We start from the raw sequence: 5,570 nt of genomic DNA on the forward strand, positions 1-5,570 counted from the left end.
TGTTGATAATAAAAACAGGCCACACTGAGTAAACAGATCTCATCTCTACAAATGGATTGACACCGTCCGCTGCCAATCAAAGCCTAAGATTACGAGGTTCTTCTTTAAAGTGTGGCCACTTTTCCTCTATGTCCATAAATGCTGAACCATCCGTAGGCATTCGAATAATGTCATCTCGACTTCTGTTGCATGCATGGTAATCCATAAATTGTGCCAAGCTAGTGCACTTGAATAATCGTTGCATACGTGGAATAATGGGAATATAGCGAAGAACCTTGCGAGGAACCCTTTTTGTTATTTGATCTGTTCGATATCTACTGATATGACATTCAGGGCATTCAGTTCGAAATTCATGTTGTTTGTGATATATAATATGATCATTGGGACAAGCATCTATTGCTTGATACTCCATTCCAATATCTTTCATAATAGCAGATAATTCTCGGTATGAGCGAGGTAGAATATTTGATGGTGGTAACAAAAACTCACCTGTCAATCTACAACAACAAAGTATAATTTGTTATAATAAAGAATATTAATGGTACAACATGATTCATAGTTTATTATGACATATATGACATTCCTTAACATACGTGACATTGTTATGTTGGATAAACCATTCATAACCTTCAAGTTCACCAACAACAATACAACGGAGAGAAGAGTTGCATGCGAGCCTTCATAAAGGGCCTCAGATGCCTTCTCAAGTAAAGGGACATCATGAAAAACATCAAGGTCATCTTCATCATCATGATCAGCTGTGCGAGTACTAAATGACTCATGGATCAATGTATTTGTACCATCCTTCAATTGTGTTTTCTGGCTCATGATCATCATCTTCCATGGGATCATTATCTTCAGCTTTGATATTCACACCTCCATGTTCATCCACTTCAAAAACCATATTCTCAAGGTTGTGTTGATCCATACCATGTGCTCTGGGGTACTCGACCTATATAAAATTTATATACATATATAAACCATGATCATGATCTCATCATCACGTGATTTATTATGTATATAAATTGTCAAAATGATATAATGAAAAACATACCAATGGATGATAATCATGTCCACCTTCAATGTGACCATGCAGCCTACAATGTTTCTTCCTTGTTTTGATTAGAAGTCTTCTAGTCTTTAACCCCTTACAAATTTTGCACAGACAATAACATTTTCCATTACCTTTTCTTTTCAAGTTAGACCACAATCTAGCAATTGTCTCCTTATTTTGTTGTTCGTTGATATAGTCTGACATGGTCTTTCTTCACAGGAAAGAAAATAGAAATTATTGTCTGACATGGTCTTTCCCTCAGGAGCTGGCAGATCCTGCTTCCATACTTTAATTCTATTTTCTCAAAGGACAATCCTAAAAATCCATGCATTGCAAACAACTTTTTACACCTTTGTTGGTTGTGGTGGCATCACAGAGAGTTTACATCAATAAATGAAGAACATGCCAATGCTTTTAATGTAGCAGTAGAAGTCTATCTCTTATTCAATATCTCTAGTGAAACCCCCATGATCTTTTGTTGGAGTAGAATTTGTTATATTCTAGAAAGGGTCTTGTCCTTTGTTGATGGGACATTCATCTACCTCAAGAAATAACCGTTCTTATCTCCAACAAGAAGTGGAACTAAATGAAGATCTAGCACCATGAAATTAATCCTCAAAAGGATTACTATAGTTAGTTTTGGTAGATAATGATCTAGGTAAAATACTAATGTGGCTTTACGAAACATTATGTACTAGCTTAGCATACTCTAACAACTTTGGTGCGACATGCTACATCCAATTAAGTCTCCATCGATATCTCTATTGTGTTTATGGATTGGGATTCAATATACTCTTTTTATACATAGATTTTACTTTCAACTGAGGAGGTTTGTATGTACTTACTTGTCTTTCAATTGTATCCCTATTTCAAGAATTTCTTCTATCAACAAATCATTTGTTGTAAGTTGTACAAGTGGAAGCTTGAACATGCCTTCCATGCTAGCCTTGTTGATACATTCAACACCATCTTGTGCAACAAATATTTAGAGCTCCATTTTTCTGAATTGAAGAGTGAGTAGTAGGGACAATCTAGGACACTTACAGAGGTTTTGCAAGAGAGATAAATAGACCTAAATATCATGGCTTAATAAGGATCAATAGGTAAACATATAAGAAATTCTCAATATCAAAATGACTTTCTCAATTGTCTTTACTAGAAATGGATAGATCTGCTAATAATGGCTTTATGACTGTATGTCAACTTTAGACTCAATCCAAGAAGAGCTATAACTAATATGTGATATCTATATTTATGATCTCTACAATATAACAATCCCATAATTATGTTTCCACGCATCTATACCACAACACAAACATCATGCTAGTGTTCAGCCATAGCAATTGATATCCTAATTATAGAATGTGAAATATGCACATAACTATGAATAAAGATTAAGAAAAACAAAGAAAGATGCTTATTGCAAACATAAATGACTAATGGACAAGAATTGAATTCATTGTGGATAGTTTTGAATATCAAATTCAATTATTTGTGTGCATTTAGTAACTCATGTACTTGTGGCCAACCATTTATCTCTTTTCATAAATTAAACACTTATTAATAACATTAAATGGCTGAGTAATTATGTTTTAGTTGAAATTGAAAATAAAATATTTTATTTCAGGACAGCTCACACTATTCCCTATCATATTTTAGACTCTCGGTTTTGTTAGTAGTGGTTTGATGTCTTTGGAGCTGATCATTGCATTTCTTTAGTTACGTTTGCCAGCCTACTCCCAGCTTGTGCCAAAATGGGAGCTTTGGAACAGGGTATGGACATCCATCAAAGCATAAAAGATAGAGGAATTTTGTCAGATGTAGTTGCAACTGCACAAAATGGATTTGTTGAGAAGGCTTTAGAAACTTTCAAGCAAATGCAATCAACAAGTTTAAAGCCAAATTCCATGACCATTGCTACTATCCTCCTTGCCTGTGCCAAAATGGGAGATTTGGAACAGGGTATGGACATTCATCAAAGCATAAAGGATAGAGAAATTTTGTCAGATGTTGTAGTTGTAACTGCCTTGGTAGACATATATGCAAAATGTGGAAGCATAGACAAGGCAAGTGAACTATTTGATAGAATGCCTGAAAGAAATGTTGTCTCGTGGACTGCAACGATTGCTCGATATGCACAAAATGGATTTGTCGAAAAGGCTTTAGACACTTTCAAGCAAATGAAATTGGAAGGCATAAAGCCAAATTCCACAACCTTTGCCAGCATCCTCCCTACCTGTGCAAAAATGGGAGCTTTGGAACAGGGTATGGACATCCATCAAAGCATAACAGATAGAGAAATTTTGTTAGGTGTTGTACTTGCAAATGTTGTTGGCAATATTACATTATAACAAACAATGAAAGATTGTTGACATTTCAATAAGGATATTGAGAAGGTTGTTGATGATTATGGATATAACTGATTAAAGATGTTTTACTATCTTGATATTATTATTTTGTCATTGATGTCAAGAAATTGATTTTCTAATTCAGTATGATGTTGCCATATCTTGAGAAGTATGATATGAAGATTATAAAGATGTCGGTAAAAGACACAAGAAAGAATATGATGAATAAGGGGATGAATAAGGTATTCAATGGGCAACTACTACCAAGTCAGACAATGATGAGATCATGATGTTTTAGATTGTTTTAACATCATACATATGTTGTAAATTGTAAAGGATAATACTATACTATGTTATCAAGCAAAGAACCTAGTCGGTAAACCCTAAGGTTATCAGTATCGGTTAATGAAGACAAAATGTCTACCAAGTGAAGTTTAGTATTTACCGAGTTGTAACCGAGCTATAACAGAATGCATTAAATGTTTACATGCGGTATTTAATGAAGGAAGCTGATGAGCTAGAATTGATTAAATGATTGGTGAGCCGTGCATGAAGTTTGTTAATGAATCTAAGGCAATGGAAAGTCGGCATGAAGATCTACAACTCAGATTGAACCGCAATACCCTGGCACAAGTTCCAAGACTATTATGCAAGTTCCAAGGCGGGGTAAAATGTTTTCAGATCGAAAGATGCATTGAACCTGGACAAGATTGAAGATCTGATGGCTATGATTGATCATGGGAAATGTGATCAAGGAGATTAAGCAGTTATCTAATTGTTTATAAATAGGAAACTATTGATAAACAATGTATGTGGGCAAGTGTATGCACAGGGATGCTACATAGTGATTACCGAGCACATAAGCTTGAAGACCTGTTAGAATAATAGAGTATAGAAGCCCAACAGATAGACAAGATTAGTTCTATGTCTAGATTGTATTAAACAAATAGGAATCTGCTTTAGCATTTTAGATGTGAAGTTGCAGATAGATTTTTATTACTGTTATTTTGTGAAAGTGACATAAAATCTCTTAACCGAGTGGACTTAACAGTCTTATATGTAAACCCTCTAGCAAGGTGACATTCTGATTGAGTGTTTGAAATCCTTTGACAAGGTCACTTCTAACAAAGTGAAGATCCTAACAGATCTGAGGGAAATCCCTTAACCGGGTCACATCTAGCAATGTGTTTGTAATCTTTAACAGGATTTGCTTTTAACCGAGCATACTCTAGAAGACTATATTTCTTAGTGGGTCCGAAATCCCACAGTGGTTTTTCCCTATTTGGGTTTCCACATTAAATCTGGTGTTATGAGGTTTATTATGTTTATATGCTTTTGAGTTTGCATGTTTAACAATTTTGGTTATATTATTGATATATATGTTAGCGAGGTTGAATCTGATGTTTTTATGGAAGATTAAGTTTGTATGATTCACCCCCCCTTCTCATCTTGTTGGTTATTGGATCTATACTTATATTAAGTATCAGAACTATCAAATGCCCTGCTTGACATGAATGCAAAATGTGGAAACATGGACAAGGCTCGCGAATTGTTTGATATGATGCCGCAAAGAGATGTGATCTCATGTGAACAACCAACACGCGCGTATATGGGAGGAAGGGATTGCTAATATAAAATTGAACGCTCACTCCTCAATCACAGTTCTATGGTTTTACGAGATTAAACTAGGACAATTAACCACCACATGTATATTTTTTGCAACATGAAATTAAAAACTAGGGCAATTTGAATCTACCTCCTACATGGGATTGCCTTCGACGTGGGTTTGATGTTCTTGGGGGTTGAAGTCGCCACGGATGCCTACGCGGGATTGAAATTCACAAATGAATTCCCTGCCTCTTTTTTTATTTTGTAATGGCCGTTGTCATCAGAATTATGATGAACTCGAGCACTTTTTTGAAAAAAAGAAAATTCTCATTGCTAATGCCTTCTTCGTTGAAACCAAATGGACAATTTCCGTCAGAATTACGATGAATGCAGGCATTTTTTCAAAAAAAAAAATCAAATTTGGCCACAAAATACCTTCTCCGTTGGAAACCTCAGTCGAAAATCTAGTCCAAATGTATTAGTGTGGGTGAACTCAGAATGAGAAATGAATCTCTAGGTTATGGGTCGACTCCCTTTGAATATCTCCTAAAACTAATGAA

The sequence above is a fragment of the Cryptomeria japonica genome, chromosome 7, assembly GCF_030272615.1.
Source record: "Cryptomeria japonica chromosome 7, Sugi_1.0, whole genome shotgun sequence".
Classification (NCBI taxonomy): Eukaryota; Viridiplantae; Streptophyta; class Pinopsida; order Cupressales; family Cupressaceae; genus Cryptomeria; species Cryptomeria japonica.